Here is a 19,587-nt window from a genome sequence, read left to right as displayed (position 1 = left end):
GGAGATGGGTCGGCAGACACTTCTTGTGAAGAGCTGAAGAGGAAAAGGCTTCTGGGGACCAAGAAGTGTGTCTCTTTGTTGTAGAAGGGGAAAATGCAAAGAATTTAGAAGCTTGTGGCCAAACAGCCTTGTGGCAATAAAACTTTATTTAAACCACAGACAAATGAGGAAATTTGACCTTTGGGTTTGTCAAACCTTGTCCTAGATCACTTGAAGAAGCAGGGTAGATCCGCAGAAGGGTTAAATAGGGGCGCTGATATGAACAGAGCCTATGATCCAACTCAGGATCTGTAAACCATGGTTCCCGGATCAGTTCTGTCTGCTGTCTCCATAAACAAAGGTTTATTTGTTTCTGTATTGTCTGTGCCTGCTTTGACACAGACAGGAGAGGACCAGAGTTAAGTAGCTACTGGAAGACTATCTGGCCCTCAGATCCTGAACTCAATGCTCTCTGGCCTCTCACAGAACATGTTTTTGCCTGCCTCCGGCCTCCACAGGACCCCCTCCCCAAAGAATGGTGTCAAGAGGTTTTGGGTGGACCTGGGGCCACAGGCATAAGATCTCTGAGAACAAAGGCAGTCCCAAGCAGAACGTTGTTTTTAATAAAGCGGATAGGGCCAGAATCAAAGCAGGAACGCTCAGACCCGCACCCTGGAGAGAGTCTGACCACAGTGACGCCTGAGAAGCGAGTTCACAGCTAAGACGCACTCCATAAATGTTAAAATAACAAGAACAATAAATAGTAATAAAACACAAAGCCCTGCATGCAGGCTCCTCGGGCTGGACCTCCCAGGGTTTGAGCTGCAGAGCCAGGAGGTCAGGCTTGGCAGAGGTTCTGCAGGGCCTGCAGGGGCCGGGCAAGGCCAGGGAAGGAGGAAGTTCACGGTGTGAGCAGGCATGGCGAGAACAGACTCAGTCACTAGGTAGAGAGACCCGGGACCTGAGGCCACCACTAACTCAACTTCCTGCAAGGCGGGACTGGAGAGAGAGATGGTGCTGTTGGTAAAGTGTCTGCCCTGCAAACACGGCGACCTGAGGCCCATGCATAGCAACCTTAGAAAAGCTGTGCGTGACACCTGTAACTCCAGTCTTGGGTAGAGGGGTGAGATAGGAGGGTCCCTGGAGTTTGCTGGCCAGCCAGTCTAACAAGCATCAGGCAACTTCAGTTCCAAGGGGTCTGATGCCTTTTTCTGGAATCATGCACTCAAAAATTCAAGTATGTGCGCGCGCGCGCGCGCGCACGCACGCACACACACACACACACACATACACACGCACGCATGCACACACGCACGCACGCACGCACCACATACATCCAAAGCTGCTTAGCCTCTCTGAGTGCAGAGGGTATCGTCGTCCCAAGCACACGGGATACCACATACTGAATGTTCCAGAAGCTCCAGTAAACCATCTCAGTGTTTTCTGCATTTCAGAACTTCCCTGGGGCCCGCTATCAACAGCTAATGGCCTAGCTAGATTGTCTTGGTACCCTCACCTCTCCATCAAAGAGCTGAGGAAAGTCCTCAAGGCTGGCTGGGCCCAGCCGCATCGTGCTAGGGGTGGTTGCCCAATCTGAGGCAGCTAGGGCACAGACAGCTCCTCACTACAGCATGCCCAGAGGTAAAGGGTGCACTACATCTCAGATCATCAACCAAGACTCTGAAGGACTCCGTGTCCAGAGTGATCTCAGAGCACCAAAGAAATGGAGGGCCATCTGGCGTCTCAGTGGCCAGTGTTCTGAAAGGCCCAAGTCTTAAAAACCATGTGATGCCTCTGTGGTACACACTGGGCAGTGGGCAAACCGGTCCTTTCCCCGTGAGCTTGTTTGGGTACTAGAAATGTCTTAAAGTTGGTTAAAGACAAGAAACCTGAGCTTTCAGGATGCCATCAGCTTGTCCCCAGTATCCAGCCACCATGATGTCACTTGGCCAACACTTAGAGAGCTTTTAAGTATAACCAGACACTATTCACAGCTTGTATCCAGGACTACTGTGCCACTCCCCCAAGCTGTTGGGATAAAGATACCTAGGACCTCACTTGACAGACGACGAGGCTGAGGTCCAGAAGGTGAGACTACCAGGAACAGGGGACTTTCCTGCTGCTTACTGTGGAGCAGGGTGACCAAGGCATATCTTTGCCTCCACACCCCTTCCTGCTAGCTGGGCTTCTTAAGACACAGCATTCTTCTGGTTGCCGGGCAATACTTGAGACATAGCCCAGCAACAGTTTAAGAATATTCAGAGAGTGCCAGGTTCTCGGAGGAGGAGTGACACAGCCAAGAGATTCTAGAGTTTTCCGGACAGCCCGAAGGAGCTGGCCTTGTCTTTCTTCCCAGATTAGAGATGAAAGGGCTGAAGTGAGCTGAACCCCATGCAGGGCAAGTGCCAGCCCAGCTCCTGCTGATGCCAGCTGGACATAGGTCAGGTCACCTTCTGTACCACCTAGCAAGAGCCAAGGCTGTAGCTGTCCCAATGCCAGTACTGCCCCAGGCGATGACCACAGCATCAGATGACTACTCCAGATGGAACCTTTGACATCTTGTCCTCACCCCTGACCCTTGTCCTTGGGTCTGGAGAAACTATCTGAATCATACACATGGACTGACTCCCAGGAGCACCGAGCTAAGTCTCTTCCTATTTGGATGGACAGACTGCAATGTCCTCCCCTTTTTCTGAGGAAAATCCACACAAAGCTGCTTCCTTGTCACAATCATTCCTAGACATCAGAGAAAAATGGAGGGGAGTGGGGTTTGGGGAGCTGTTCTTGAATGGAGTCAACTCCTTATGCCAGGAAGAAAAAAAAATGCCTATTTTTCCTCCAGGAAAGAACAGGAAGGAGAGGGGTTGCTGGGGGATGGCTCAGTGGGTAAGGTGCTACTGCACAAGTGTGAGGACCGGATTTCCAATCCCTCCAACCTAAATGAAACCTAGGCATGGTGACATCAGGGAGCTGGAGACAGAAGGATCCCAGGGAACGCTTAGACCAGCTAACCTCCATGTGAGCGCACACACACACACACTCATACACACAAGCACATGCACACACATGCACACACAGACACACAGACACAGACACACACACAGACACACAGACATACACACACACAGAGGCACACACACATACACACACACAGAGGCACACACACAGAGGCACACACACAGATACACACAAGCACACGTGCACACATACACGCACACACAGACACACAGACACACGCACACACAGACACAGGCACACACAGAGGCACACACACATGCACACATAGACACAGACAGAGGCACACACACATGCACACACACACACAGACAGACACACACACTCTCTCTCTCTCTCTCTCTCTCTCACACACACACACACACACACACACACACACACACACACACACACAGGCCCAGGAAGATAAACTGAGTGTGTGGAGGGCTTCCTGCCCTGGAGATATTTTACCCAAGAGCACTCTGATGAATCAGGCATGAGTGAAGCTGCCAGTGTGGGTTAAATTTTTTCCTGCTTTGGAAAGGATGGAGGAGGGGAGCTGGGACCACGTACACTCCAGATTCCTTTGCTTCTGCCCTGATGCTTCACCCAAACAGGTGCCATGGCCAACTTCCTTCAGAGGCATGAGGTTTGGGCCGGAAGCCACATGTGCCGAGACTATCCAAGCCCATCTTCGGATGAAATCTCTTGCCCAAACTCCAGCTACAGCCTCCTTGGGGCCTGCATGGCCCCTGTCTCCCCGTGGAGGGCCATACCTGAGGGCCCTTGGAGTACTTTGTCATTAACACGTCTCATTAACTCTCTGTACCAGGAGAATGATACCAGGAGCAGGCCGCTTGGTTTAATTCATTAACAAAAGTGAGTGGTCGATGAACCAAAGTCGTCATCTTCTTCAGGACTTTTATGGAGACTGCTGACTCTCATGCTGTGCCTACAGCAGCGGTTCTCAAACTGTGGGTGTCTACCCTTTTAAAGGGGGTTGCTTCTCAGATCTCCTGCATATCAGATATTTATGTTATGATTCATAAGAGGAGGGAAAATGACAGTTATAAAGTATCGATGAGATAATTTTGTGGCTGGAGGTCTCCACAACCTAAGGAACTGAATTACAGGCCTGAGCATGAGGGAGTTGAGAGCCATTGGTCTAGGGATGGAAGTTTATCTTTTCTTGATTTATGCTGCCAAATGTTTCCCCTACCAGAAGAGCGAGTCCCGGGCTGAGAACAGCCCACCTTATGTAGATGGGCTTAGAAAAAGATCTCTGAGCTGGCTCTGTCTGGATCCTCTGTAAAAGGAGGAAGTGGCTTGGGGCAGTGCCTGTGGTTTGCTTTGCCACAAGTCACGGGGCTAGTGTGCCAGGTAGAGTTATAAGTCATCTGGTCTGTTTAGAGCGTTACCCGGTGTGTAGCCCTCTCTTGCTCAATAGAATAGGTTGAGTCTTCAATGTCATAGAATGACGTAGGGGACCCTTTGACCCTTCATACACCCAAAGACTATACAAATATTGTCCCTGAGTATCAGTAGGCCCCCTCCCTCCAGTCTTCCCAGAACCCAGTGAGACTTTTCCTAATGGACGAGCTTTTGGTCACTCTGAGAGCAAATATTTATCACCCGCCAAGCCCCAAGGTCTTCTGAGATACTTCACTTAATCCTGGGACAAGCTACAGGGGGAGGGGCCAGGAGTATCTCCACGTGAGGAAACTAAGGCACAGTGAGGGGAAGCCACTTGTCCCAGTCACACGGCAAATAGGTAAGAGAACCTGCATTCTTGTGTGTGCATGCATGTTTGTGTATGTGCACATGCATGTGGAGGTCAGAGTTCCGTGTTTGGTGTCTCTCCACCTTACTTTTTAAAGACAGGATCTCTCACTGAACCAAGAACTCACCCATTTAGCTAGACAGTCTGTCCAGCCAGCTCCAGGGAACCTCTTGTCTCTGACCCCCTCCTCTTCAGAACTGGGGTGACGGATCCATATCCCTACTCCCGTCCTTTGTTGTGGGCGATGGGGATGTGAACCCAGGTCCTCATGTTTGTACGGCCCACACTTTACCCACAGAACCAATCCACCCAGCCCCCGGAGCCTTCTTTACCTATTAAATTGCCTCTCCTACCAGGACCTGCTGGATCCACGGATGCCACCCATGTTGGCACATTAAATTCCTCTAGGGTGTTCTGGCACGGGCGTCACATCATTTTACAGACGTAGAGGAGGAGCCCCTCTCAGTCTGAGGAAGCTGCCATAGACCTGGGGAGGGGTAGCTCCACCATCAGAGAGCTTGACTCCTGGTAGGCCACCGGGTCACATTAGCTCTCCTGCTCCTTGCAGGGAGCGGGCAGGAACCCACTTTACTCACGATAGAGTGGCCACTCACCAGAGCTGCTCCTGGGCTCCATGGGACCTCTCTGCCTGCATCGGGGCACCCCAGCTTCCTCAGTCAGTACACGGTGACATCCAGCCTGCCCAGGTCTTTGGGAAAAAGGACAGCCTTTCTACATCCCACCGTTTACTATACATGTAGCCATTGATGCTGAAGGGGAGACGCCAAAATGGCAGTTGCAGTTGGTGAGACAGATGGTGAGGCAGGAGGCCGAGGGCCACAGGTGAACCTTTCACCCCAGGGTCACTGGCCCTGCTCTGCAGGTCGCCTGCGGCCCATAGGCACATTCTACTGTGGCAGCTGTTGGGGTCTCACTGTGAGAGGCCTGGAGGGGGTACTCAGGCTTGGTCAGCGGGAGACAGCTGGCCCTAGCCCCCCTGCCACCAGCTGCCTGGAGCTCTTCCACCCACCGTCCTTGAGAAGCCCTCGGCCTTTCCTGAGTCCTTCGCCTGCCGCTGCCCACCCTCACTGAACAAAGCATTTAGTCCACAGACCCGGGACTGAGGAGTGCTGGCTGGCCACATAGTCTGTTCTTTCTCCCTCCCTCCATCCCTCCATCTCTCTCTCCCTCTCTGCTTTCTGTCCTTCCCTCCTTGGTCCGTGGCACAAGCTGACATGTAGAGCATTTCCAATCAAGTCAGGTATACAGTAAGTGTTTAATAAATGCTCACCACTACTGCTATTGACTTGTGTTGCTGGACATTGCATGAAGGGAGTTCATTTGTTTAATATGATTTTAAATCTAAGAAATGTTTGGAAGGCTATACCGAGCCTCTCTCCCTCCCCTCTTTGAACCTTTCTGATACAGCGGGGAGGGAAGGGGTGCTATCTGACTTCTGCACCCCTAGAAGCCTCACCCAATAATTGAGTAGCTGGAGCTGGTAGCACTGGTGAATGCTTGTTCTGTTGAGTTCTTCCTATAACCCAGTCTGCCCCGCCCCGAGCCCCCAGCTCAACACACACTGTCTTATATTTACACTGCACTAAACTCTATGCTTTAAAAAATGTACCCATCTTATTGATGAGGAAACTGAGGTTTTCCAGGGCTATGTGACTCATCCCAGGCCAGGTGTGGGCAACAATTTGTGGACAGTCAGGAGTGTGCCAGCCCGGGGCACAGGGGAACAGAAAGGGAGAGGACTTGCCTGGCACCTTCTCCAAAACCGTCACAAGGTTCGAGCCTGGCTGTGTTATCTGAGAACAGGACCCAGTTTTTCAGAGCAAGATTCTGCTGCAAACAAATTTACATCTGTGGTGAAGGTTCCAGTAAATCATCCTCCCCCTGCCTCTTGCCTGGAAGATGCCTGGCTTAGTCAGGACCCTTTCCCATGAAAATAACAGGAAAGTTAGCTCAAATTGGTTCAAATTAAAAGGAGGACTTACCGATTCACATAGCTAGAAACCCTAAGATGTTGGCTTCAGGAACAGCTTGATCAAGGGATTTAAAAATAAAACAAAATAAAACACAAACGCACTACCCTGTCTCTACATGCAACACATCCCCCTGCCCTCCTCTCCTCTCCTCTCCTCTCCTCTCCTCTCCTCTCCTCTCCTCTCCTCTCCTCTCCTCTCCTCTCCTCTCCTCTCCTCTCCTCCTCTTCTCTCCTCTCCTCTCCCTCTCTCTTCCATTACTCTTCTTTTATTTCCCTCATGGCAGTTTTATTTCCTGACAGCCTCTTCCACAAACTGTAGTCAAAGATGTCTCCCAGAGCCTTTAACCTGGCTCTGGGTTCCAGTGGGAGAGTAGCACTTTTTCCCTAACAGTAAAGGCTAAATTCCAGGAAATGTTCTGATTGGCTGGGCTTGGCTCACCTTGCCTATCTCACCAGGGTAGAGGGACCTGAGTCATATGTTCTTTGTGGGGTGGGGGGTGGGACCAGTGTCCCCAGGGGTAGATGGCCTGAGACTGGAGACCATATGCTTCTGAAGGTACAGTTCCAGGAGCTTCCGTGTCAAGAGAGTGGGTGGGTCTAGCTTGGCTCCTCGGGCCTGGTGCAAAGGCCTGGCCGATAGTGAACCCTGAGAGATATTTACAGAAGAACGAACAATCGAGTTGTTTTCTGGATGGTGGTTTCCAAATCCTCGGTTGTTAGCTCATGCCTAAGTTGCCTTCATGAAGCATGTCCCAAAATGTCGGATTAAAACATGAGCAATTAGAGGCTGGAAAGATGGCTCAGCAGGTAAAGGCATTTGCCATGCAAGCCCGAGAAGCTGAGCTGGAGTTGTTCCAAGCACTTGAGAGTAGGTGCTGACTCAGAGGACAGCCGGGTGAGCTGCCAGGCACCTAAAGATGGGAGGACACTGAGAGGTGGGTGGTGGCACCAACCCAAGATCACATCGCCAAGATCACATCGCCACCAAGAGGCTTCCTGTCTTAGGAAATTCTATGCTGTCTTGGTCCCCTGTTCCTGAGAGAGGACGCGGAGCATTGAGTATAACAAACCTTCAAGACAGCCATGGTAACAATGCTACTCTGCTCATCCTCAGCTCAGCCCTGAGAGAGACGTGTTGTTACAAGGGCGGGGTGTGTGTGTGTGTGTGTGTGTGTGTGTGTGTGTTGTGGCATATGTGTGTGGTGTGTGTATGGTGTGTGTTGGTGTGTGTGGTGTGTGTGTGTCCCATGTATGTGTGTATCTGTGTGTGTCTGTATGTGTGGTGTATATGTACTTGTGGTGTGTGTGTGTGTGTGTGTGTGTGTGTGTGTGTCTCATGTATGTGTGTGTTGGTATATGTGAGTGTCTGGTGTATGTATGTATGTATGTATGTATGTATGTATGTGTGTCTGGTGTATGTATGTGGTGTATGTATCTGTGTTTGTATGGTATGGGTTTGGTGTGTGGTGTGGTGTGTGTGTGTATGCTGATGTGTATGTGTGGTGTGTGTATATGTATGTGTGGTATATGTGCATGTGTGGTGTCTGAGTGTGTGTGGTGTATGTGTGTGTTGGTGTATGTGAGTGTCTAGTGTATGTATGTATGTGTGTGGTGTATGTGTGTATGTGTGTATGTGTGTGGTGTATATATATGTATGATATATGTGTGTGTATGTGTGCGGTGTATGTGTGTATGTGTGTATGTATGTGGTGTATATATATGTATGATATATGTGTGTGTATGTGTGTGGTGTATGTGTGTGTGTGGTGTATGTGTGTGTCTGGTGTGTATGGTATATGTGTGTGTGTCTCTGTGTGTGTGGTGTGGTATGTGTGTATGTGTCTGTGTGTATGCTGATGTGTATGTGTGGTATGTATATATGTATGTGTGGTGCATGTGCGTGTGTGGTGTCTGAGTGTGTCTGGTATATGTATGTTGGTGTATGTGAGTGTCTGGTGTATGTATGTATGTGTGTGGTATATGTGTATGTGTCTGTGTTTGTATGTGTGTGTATGTGTGTGGTATATGTATATGTATGATATATGTATGTGTATGTGTGTGGTATATGTGTATGTATATGTATGTGTATGTGTGTGGTGTATGTGTATGTATGATATATGTGTGTGTCCAGGGTATGTGTGTGTCTGGTGTGTGTATGGTATATGTGTGTGTCTCTGTGTGTGTGGTATGTGTATGTGTCTGTGTGTACATGGTGTCCAGAGGTCAGCATCTGGCATCTCCCTCCATTTTCTTTTTTGAGACAGGATCTCTTCTTGAACCTGGAGCTCATACATTCCGCTGGGCTGGCTGACCAGTGAGCCCCCAGAATCCTGTCTCCAACCCCAGCACTGGGCTCACGGACACACCATCTCACCCAGGATCTGATCTCTGGTCCTCAAGCTAGTGAATAGCACTTTACCCACTGAACCATCTCCCCAGCTCCACAAAGCTATCCAGCAGAGGGGACCGAGGACAGAGAAGTGAGGCCAGTCACACAGCTGGCACCCAGGGCAGCGAGCTCCCAACTCAAGTCTGCTCTCTTGGTGGCAGGCTCTGCTGACAGATGGGACATGATGGCTGCCTAGGGCTGCCTGATAGAGTATCTAACCAGACCCGGATGTAGTATCTGGAGCTCAATGTGCCTGGTAGAGGCAGGCTTTGAGCATAGCCATGAGAGGTAAGAGTGCTCCCACTCAGCTAAGTCTGCTTCTCTCCCGCCAGGACTGAGCCCCCATTCTCTCCCCTGGCCCCCACCCCCGTCCTCCCATTCAATGCCAAGCCTCCATCTTTCTCTCCTGCCATTAAACGACAGGGTAAACGTGTGCCATCTAGATGAATAAAGTCAGACACAGCAGGCAGCCTCTTCCCTCTGATCCACTTCCCATCCAGCACACGGTGTGAATCTGGCTGTGCTCTGGACACTGGTGTCGGCCACCTGCCATGTCCCCCTGAGCTCTGCTGGGCTCCTCAGGTCAGCTCCTCTCCTTCCTATGTATGTCACGCTGCCCCTAGGCTTCTGGGCAGGTAGCTCCCATGGCCCAACACTGTTCCTGGGCTCCGAACATCACCTCCCTCCCAGCTGCCTCAGGTTTAGTGAAAGCAGCTTTCTTGGCGGGTCCTGTAGATTCTGCTGGTGGCATCTACAGTGCCTCCTCTGTCTCCTGGGACACATCTCTGTCCCTCTCTCTGTTCCTCTGAGCGGAGCTGGTCACTCAAGGCCCACGGCACTGTTTTGAAAGGGGGTCAACTGGTCCCAAGCTCAGTTAGTCAGAGCCTTGCACCGTGGCCATTGTGTTGACACTTATGGGTATGTGCAGTGGTGTGAGTGGGAATGACTCCCCTAGACTCGTGTGTTTGAATGCTTGGCCCAATAGTGGCACTATTAGGACGTGTGGCCTTGTTGGAGTAAGTGTGTCACTGTGGGAGTGGGCTTTGAGATCATATATGCCCAGGCTAAATCGAAACACAGTCTTTCCTCGCCGCTTGCCTATTAAGATGTAGCACTCTCAGCTCCTCCTGCGCCGTGCCTGCCTGCATGCTGCCACACTTCCCGCCATGATAATAATGGACCGAACCTCTGAACCTGTAAGCCAGCTCCAATTAAACGTTGTCCTTTGTAAGAGTTGCTTTGGTCACAGTGTCTGTTCACAGCAGTGAAACCCTGACTAAGACGTTACGTGACCCGCCTGGACCAGCAGTTGTCCACTCTGTGACTTTTGGAAGAACTGTGAGGACAAAGGGACCCCTTTCTGCTACTGTGTCCCGCCCTCTGGATGATAGATGCTTAGAGTAAAAGGAAACAGGAAGCCTGCCCCAGAGAGAAGTTGAGGGTGAAGGAGGAGAGGCTACTTTAAGAGAGACTTTTCTGGGGGTTGGGGATTTAGCTCAGTGGTAGAGCGCTTGCCTAGGAGGCGCAAGGCCCTGGGTTCGGTCCCCAGCTGCCCCAGCTCCGGGAAAAAAAAGAACCAAAAAAAAAAAAAAAAAAAAAGAGAGAGAGACTTTTCTGTTCCGTGAGCTCGTTACAGTTTCATATTTGTTTCAAGTCCTTTGGATTTTTTGTGTTGTTATTGCTGTTGTTAATTGCCACACAAAGTGCTGTAACAGCCATTCCTGACACCACCAAAGCTGTCTACACATCCTGGCAATATCGTTTGGCTTGCTGACTGTCAGTTTACATCTGTCTTCTGGCTTGCGAAATGAGAGGCCCTGATAAGCACGGGCCAGGCTGTGCTGACTTCCATGTTGTCAGAACTCAATATGGAGCCTGACCCCAGGGCAGGGCCCACTGAGCTTGGTGCCGATAATATATTCATTCAGTGAACAACTCTTTGTTGAGCAGCTACTATGGGCCAGTCACTGTTATCTGGACTTTGCCTCTGCCAGTGACTTCCAAGATAGGTGGCCTTGGTAGCAGCTGTCATGTAGACTGCAGAGACCAGGCTCAATGCTGTCCAGGCCAAGTTGTGACACAAGATACCCCCATGAAGATTTCTGCTGTCACTTTGGTTCTGGAGACATGGGACGTCTGCCTCCACACAGCTGCAGGCTACAAAGCCACCACATTGCTGCCTGAACCTGGTTCTTCCCACACAGGGCGTGACCCCCCGACATTGTGTCGTTTGCCACTTGCAATCAGAAGCTAGCACCACCCCGATCTTCCCATCTCGGGCTGTGTTGACTCCTCAGGGGCCACAGCCAAAGAAGTGGGGTCAGGTGACCTGTGGCCACACTGCAGCCTGGGGACAACTGTGGTTCTGCTCTGTACCCCACCAACCCCTGGAGCCCATGCTCTCTGGCAAGTTTGCTGTCTAACAGCATTGATCTCGTACCCCGATGTGACACTGAGCTCTCGCCTGTACCGAGTACACAGAGCCTTTTCCGGTTTTCATCTCAAATGACCCTGTGAATAAAGGTCCTAACTGGCTACCAATACCCATTCCGCAGGGGAAGAAACTGAGGTCCCCTTGTCTACCGTCAACAGGGTGAGCTTAAACCTCAGCCCAGAGCTGTAGTCGGATGCTACAGGAATGGAGTGAGTAACATCAGGTCAGAGGGATAGTTCCACTTAGTCCCAGGGACACTGGAAATGTAAGGGTAAAACTAGATTCTACCAGGAAGAGGAAGTTGGGGACAGAGGGTTAGAGCAGAAGGAGGGCTACAAGCTGGAGGTGAATTTAGGACATGAAGTAAAAGCCACTCTGCTGTTTAATCTCTCCACTTCCCTGTGGCTCCCGAAGGCCCTGGCTCCTGGGTCAGGATCCTGGGAAACCCCAGATCAGGGCCTGGCTGGTATAGCCCTCCATCTATTTGCCGTAACAAGGGTTAACATCTTTGATGTGGACACCTTCCCAGGATCCTCCTGGGACTCCTGCTTGTGGGATACACAGGTTCTGCTGCTCAGACAGTGTCTCCTTGGGACCTGGGTGGTGCACCAATGCCACGTCCAGTGTTTTCCAGAAGCTTGGAGCTGACAGCCCCGAGATCAACAAGAACTCTACCATAGAGTAGCACTAGGACTCCAGTGTAAGAAAGCAGGGAGGAGCTGCTCTGCTCCCACCAGCTCCTTCCACCCGCAGCACAGAAGCCCTACCACAGAGGAAAAACCTGAGGGACAAAGAAGTTAAAAGCACCAGAGTTTCAGAGGCTACCAGTGGACAGGATGACGGCTTGCGGCTTCCAGGCCGCTGCCATCGCCACCACGCAGACAAATTGCCTGAAAAAACCTTAAAGACATTCCAGTCTGTCTTCAGAGATCCCCACTATGCTTCAAACAGCAAAGACACACAGTGGGGGTGCTCCAACACTGTTTGCTTTCCATGTTGCTGCCATCAAACCCAAAAGAGGGAATAAGAAGCACTTTGTCCCTGACATGTACTAGTCTCTCTCCCTGGGCTTGTGCCTCCTTTTAGTTCCAAATTGCGGAAATCAACAACAACAACAAAAACGATGCACAATCCAGAGCTAGGGCCAGAGGCACACACATGTTACACCAGCACCCGGGAGGCCAAGGCCAGTCTAGGCCACACAGTTAAGTTTCGACCTCAAAATAAACAAGAATAAGAAAATTAAGAACGTCTAAAGCACCATCTAAAAAGCAAAGCCACACTCTCCTTTTTGTGTTCTCATTTCTTCTAGCACCTTCTATAGTCTTTTCTGTAGTGCCCTCCCCCTGTACCTCAGACCTCACAGAGGTCTCACCCCTGTGGGAGACGCATGAGCATCATGGACAAGAGAGCGCACCTGACTTATATTTCTAAGTCACCCAGAGCGAAGCAAGTACTCCTGTTCATTGGTGTCCCCTCACCAACCTGGGTCTCTACAGAAAATAGATGTAAGAGGTCTTAGTGCAGGATCCATCAGGGGCAGCTACCGTAATTGGTCTTGTATTGCTGAGCAGTTTAAGGGCTGGGGAGGATGGCTCACTGGGTAAATAAGGTGTTTGCTGCAGAAGCACAAGAACCCAAGTTTGATCCCCAATATGTAAAAAACAGCCCAGCTGTGTGCACTGGTAATCCCAGGGTTGGGGATGTAGAGACAGGAGGGTCCCCAGGCTCTTTGACCAGCCAGTGTAGTCAACTTGTCGAACTCTAGGTTCCGTGAGAGGCCTTGTCTTAAAAAAAAAAAAAATAAGGTAGACAGTGACAGAGGACGCCACCCAACTTCCTCTTCCTGCCTCCACATGCATGTGCCCAGATGTGCATGTATAAGCATGTGCACATAAACAAACACGTATGCACATGTAAACACGCGCAAACACATACACAATGCAAACACATAAGCACACACATAGGCACACACCAACACAGACGCACACACACAAAGAAGTTTTATATTTTTTTCTTCAAGTTCATACAGAACTTTAAAGTCTTTTTAAAGCTCACATAAGAACCCAGAATTGGTCACAATGGGAAACCGCACTGCCAGCCAAGTACCCCAGGGACTGGCATCGCCAACCTGCCCACTGTTACCTACTGGTCATTAGTGCCACTCTTTAGGTAATGAACCACCAGCCCTGCACCCCCAGGCTCTGCTTTGTGGCTCGTTCCTCCTCTCCTGTTTCATCCAAATGAGAAACATATTTTCCCAGAGTCTCAGACTGTTAGCAATGGGTAGGCTTGGTAATGCGGAAGCCAAGGTTTGCAGGCGCTCCTATTCATCCACTGCGCGCTCTGCGCTCCGTAAGGCTGGCTTGAGCACCTAAGGAGAGGGAATAATTCCTTCAATAAAACCCAACCAGGTTTGGTTTGAGTGGCTGGCTCAGCCAGGAAAGTGCTTCCTATGTGAGCACGAGGGCCTGAGTTCAGATCCTCCAGCATCCACAGAAAAAGGCTGGGCCAGGCAAGGAGATGCACACCGGCAGTCTCAGCTCCGGGAGGCAGAAAGTGAAGGAACCCTGGGCTTGGCTGGCCATCCGGTCTAGACAACGAATCAGTGAGTTTCAGGTTCAGTGAGAGACCCTGTCCCTCGAAGAGGGTGGGGCTAGCGAGATGGCTCAGCAGGTCAAAGTGTCTGCTGAGCCGTCGGGGTGACCTGAGCTCAATGCCTGAACACATGACAGGGGGACGGTGAGAAGCATCTCCTGAGAGTTGTCCTCTGACTTCTACACATGGGCTGTGGCACATGCACACTCACACACGCATGCATACACACATGCACATGTGCACACATACACATCCAACATGCACACACAGTAATGTTAAATTAAATAAAAAACAAGATAGTAAATGGTTGAAGATGATGCCTAACACCCATCTCTGGCCTCCACAGGTGTATACACACACACACACACACAAACACACACACGCATATGTGCAAGCCTGAGAATGCAGCACACACGCACACACGCACACACACATGCATATACACATGGACACACACACATGCATTCACATGCATGCACACACACACAAACACACACACATACGTGTAAGCCTGAGAATGCAGGCACACACACAAACACACACACGCATATGTGCAAGCCTGAGAATGCAGCACACATGCACACATGCATGCACATGCATACACACATGGACACACACACGCATGCACGTGCATGCACACACACTGGGACACATGCACACACGCACACACACAGAGCATCTATTGCATTTTCCTGAGTTAACTTCTGATCAATCCTTTCTTCCCTCCAGTCCCTGTAGATGTGAGCAGGCTCTGCATATAACCCGGCAGACCAGTGTTTCCGAGTTCTTGCTTCAAGTCCCGCATCCTTTCCCGAAGCTGGACCACCACTACCTCTGCTTGAATGATTCTGGGTGTGGTCTACTCACTGCCACAGGAGCAGTGCCAGGAGCCCTGTGTGTGTTCAGAATCCTCAGTGCAGACTTATTTTTCTGGGCCCCAATCACTAAGAGAAGACTTATTTCCTCAAAAGATTTTTTATTTTAGGGGTAGGGGAGGGTTTGTTTGTTTTCTCCACACGCTCTCTCGAGCCCCTGCCTCACCTCTTCACGACAAAGAAGCAAAGCGCTTCCACCAAGCTCCTTCCAAATCTGAGATAGGACTTTTTTTTCTTGGAACATTCCAGGCCCCTCTTGAGCGGTTTCCATGAGCCTATGGGGCATCAGAGTCTCCTGGAGCTGGCTGCACTTCCTCTCGGCACTGAGGAAAAGCCTGCAGCCACCTTTTTGCACACCACTTACTGTGACAGCAGAGTGGTCTCCAGGAGACTGCTCCAGCCCACATCTGGCCCAGCCTGCCCTGAGCCGTCAGGAACAATGGCCCCATTTTCTTATTTCTCCCAAGTTTCTCTCCTCTGATAGTCTTGCCCCGCTAAAAGTAGTTGTTGGCAGACATTTCTGAATTTCAAGTGGCTGGGGTGGGAGAGCAGGGCCCAGACACAATGTGCTCTTGTTGGAGGGAAGAGTCTGTGTGTCCTTAAGGGGTGGCCATGGAGTCATCAGCACAGCACTGCTTCCGGGCCACACAGCAGCCCTGGAAGCTACTGGTGTCTGCATCAGGACCAGAGGACAGCTCGAGAGTCTCCACCAGCAAACATCCCAGGCACTGGTAACACCGTACCCAACACCATGTGCCCCTCACCCTGCAAAGCTGATTCTTATCCTGTGACAACTCCATAAAGACACATGGGAGGGTAGAGGAGGGCCTGAGCTCTGGAATCAAAAGGTTTTGGCTTCAAATTCTGACTTTTCCTTTTTCACATGCCCTAAAATTCTGAGCATTGCCGAACTTTGGGGATAGCAGAGCTCAGGAGAGGATGAAGACTCCTTGCAGCACCCAGTGCCCAGCAGGTGCCCTGGGCACGGTCAATGCCATAGTTTCTGTACCCTCTTTAGGTAGGCAAACCAGGCTCTTGAGGTGTAAGAGCAGCCACAGGCTCTCAGAGGGCTGCAGTCCAGGCCTCTCAAATGAGTGAGGATTATTTATTCCTCCAAGCAGAAGCTGAATTAGCACCACGACTGTCTGAGCCGGGTTCTCTTCTGGGTTCAAGCCCCATATCGGGCTCTCCAGGGCCAGGCAAGACAGCTGATCCTCATGGTGAGCCCTGCACACGTGATTGACCTCGATCTACTTCTCAGGGGAGAGTGGGTGAGAGCAGGGCTTGGTACCAGGCCTGGACTCCATATCTGTGGTGAGAGTTTTACCTGCTGGTGCTGCTCCAAGCAGGTAGGAATGTTCCCTAGGCTGGAATCCTTCTGTGCACACACCCATGTCACCCCACCCAATTTACAGACAAGAAAGCTCATAGTGTATGGGTTGAGCAGTGTGTTGGACACCGCATGTGGAGTGCAGGGATGGAGAAGTGAGGGCCCCATGTTCCACTCTTTGCATACCCTTTCCTTCATGAGGCAGTGTTCTCACCAGAGGTGACCTGGGAAGTATTCCTAACTAAGAGAAGGGTATCAGTGGATCTGACTGAGTTCTTAGAGTTGTGAACTCAACGGAAGGCAGACATGAATGGCAAGGTTTCTCAGCTTAGGTGAGCTTGGTGGCTCCTGATTGTAATCCCAGCACTGAAGAGGCTGGGGGAGGTGGGCTGCCCTGGTTTGAGGCCAGTCTGGGCTACAGAGTGAGAGCTTATCTAAAAACAGACTGACCTTGGCTTCAATAAAAGAAGAAGGGTCCACTTCCTTGTCCAGGACACTGCATCCTGTCGGTCCTGCTCTGGACCATGAGCTGACCTGCACTGCCTAATGAAGTCTCAAGGGTGTGATGTCTCCTGGAAGAACAAGAGAGAGCCCCCAAAGTTCAGAACTCAGGATGTGAAGGTAGTAATATGCAACACCAAGGAGTTTACTGCTCCGGCAGCAAGGCTATGGGTGTGTGTTGACGTGTGTGTATGTGTGTACAGGCATGTGCATGTGTGTGTGTCCATGTGTGTATATGTGGGTATGTATGTGTGTTTATGTGTCTGTATGTGTTTATGTGTGTACATGTGTGTATGTGTGTGCATGTGTGTATGTGTGCATGAGTATATACATGTGTGCATGTGTAAATGTGTCTGTGTGTGCATGTGTGTATGTGTGTGTGTATGTATGCGTGCATGAGTGTGCATGAGTATGTACATGTATGCATGTGTATGCATATATAAATGTGTGTATGAGTGTGTATGTGTGTATGCATGTGCATGAGTATGTGTGTATGTGTATGTGTGTGCAGGCATCTGTATGTTTATGTGTGTGCATGTGTGTATGCGTGTATGTGTGTTTGTGTGTATATGTGTTTATGTGTGCATGTGTGTGCATGTGAGTATTTGTGTTTTTGTGTATGCATGCATGTATGTGTGCATGTATATGTGTGCATGCACACATGTGCATGTGCATATATGTGCGTGTATGTCTATGTATGTGTGTATACATATGTATGTGTGCACATGTGTGTGTACTGGGGAATGGAACCTTGAGTCTTGCATCAGCTAGGCAAGCACTGGACATTGAGACACGCCTGAGCTCTTGCATCGCTTTTAGCCTAATTTTAAAAGTAGATTCTAGACTCACGTGATTCAGAAATTAAATCAAGAGGGATTCAGTGAAAAGATCTCATCCCTACTATATCCACAGCCATGCTCAGTGGGGCCATGGTGAACTCTGTGTGTGACTTGACTGGACCACCAGGCACTAGAATTAAATGTGGTCATCAACAGTGTCTACAGTGGGGTTCCAAGATGAGACTGGCATCTGAATCAGTGGGCTCAGCAGGTGGCCCCCCTCTGAATGTGGTTCCGAATAGAACAAAAGGTAGAAATACTCTCCTTTCCCTTCTCCCATCCCTCCTCGCTTCCCTCCCTTCCCTTCTCCCTCTGCTTCATTGAGCTGAGACATCTGCTCCCTTCTTCCTCTGTACCTGAACTGGGGTCACGTCCTTGGTTCCCTGGTCCTCAGGCCTTTGAATCCATGTAACTACCCCACCAGCCTCCCTGTCTTGCAGGCTATAGAGAGGAGCCTATGGGACTTCTCAGATTCTACAGGAACGGGGAGAGAATGAGATTTATTCCCCACTGGTTCTTTTTCTCTAGAGACAACTAATACAATAATTTTTATGTATCAATTCAGATTCTCTTTATGCAAACTAGAGCAAATATGAAAATATATTCTTGTTCCCATCACCCCTACTTTTAAATAGGCAGAAGCGTCCTGTATTGCTTTCCTTTAGACATACTTGTTTGCATGCTAGGCATGGCGGTTTGCACGCCTTCAACCCCAGCACTCAGGAGGCAGAGGCAGGTGAAACCTTGCAGGTTCGAGGGCAGCCTGGTCTACAGAGTGAGTTCCAGAAGGGTCAGGGCCACATAGTGAGACCCTGCCTCAAACTGTCCACTTGCCACTTTATATGTATACAGTTGCAACGAGTCACTGGAATTAAGGTCTCAGAGTAAAATGGAGCTGCACTTGTGGTTTGGAGAAGCTCGCCACGCTTCCCTCCACCAAGCCCGGAGCTTACCCGGCCCCAGCACAGGGGAGAAAGGCTGATTCCCACAGTCACACAGCACAGTTCGTCTTCTGTCCCTTGCCTGTGAACCACCTGCTCATGTCCTTCACCCATTTTTTTTTTAAAACATAGTTTGTATTCTTGATTCCTTTCTTTAACTTTTTGATTTATTTTTAGGAAGCTTTCAGTGTGTTAGAGAAGCCCGATGCTTTTCTGTGACGGAGCTACTCAGCCCAGGTTGTCACTTGCTGTTCTCGTTCTGCAAAAGTTCCAGGATGTGTCTGAGTGGTGGTGAGACTGTCTCAAGAAGGCAAGGATTGGCCGATGTGGCTCCATGGTGGAGTGGTTGCCTAGCATGTGAAAGACCCTGGGTTCCATCCCTAGCACTGCAAAAACACAGACAGACGGACAGATGGACAGAAGGACGGGATTAAAGGACAGTCGAACATAGACAAGACAAATCCTTAATAAGGCGATGCCATTCCCAGGGTACTCCCTGTCGGCTGGCTCTCAATTATATAAGGCGAGTTATCAAGTATTTAGTGCTCACACACACACACACACACACACACACACACACCCCAAAAGCAGGCTGGGGATGGGGCTTAGTCAGCAGTGTTTTCCTTGGAAAGGCAAAGACCTCAGCTTGATGCCCGCAGAACCTATGTAAAAAGGCTGGGCACCGTGGCATAGGCTTGCAATGCCAGTGCCAGGGAGATGGAGGCAGGTGCTCTCTGGCCAGCCACCCTAGGCTTCTTGGAAAGTATCAGACTAGTGAGAGACCTTGTAGATGACACCTGAGGGAGAACACCAAGGTGGTCCTCTCATGCGGGAGTGTATATGTACACACAAGCAGGCGTGCAAGCAAGCAGGTAACAGCAGATTCCTGGGACACTGGGGGTCCCTCAGAGTCCGACCTGCACACGGACAGTGC

General features: G+C 50.3%; 1 protein-coding gene across 2 annotated transcripts in view; it reads right to left on the bottom strand.

Moving 5' to 3' along the window:
- Eya2 (EYA transcriptional coactivator and phosphatase 2) overlaps positions 1-19,587 on the bottom strand; it is a 183,264-nt gene that overhangs the window by 139,921 nt on the left and 23,756 nt on the right. The window lies entirely within an intron of this gene.

Source organism: Rattus norvegicus, chromosome 3 (assembly GCF_036323735.1).
Source record: "Rattus norvegicus strain BN/NHsdMcwi chromosome 3, GRCr8, whole genome shotgun sequence".
In the NCBI taxonomy this organism is placed as follows: domain Eukaryota; kingdom Metazoa; phylum Chordata; class Mammalia; order Rodentia; family Muridae; genus Rattus; species Rattus norvegicus.
This window is presented reverse-complemented; position numbering and strand designations above follow the sequence as displayed.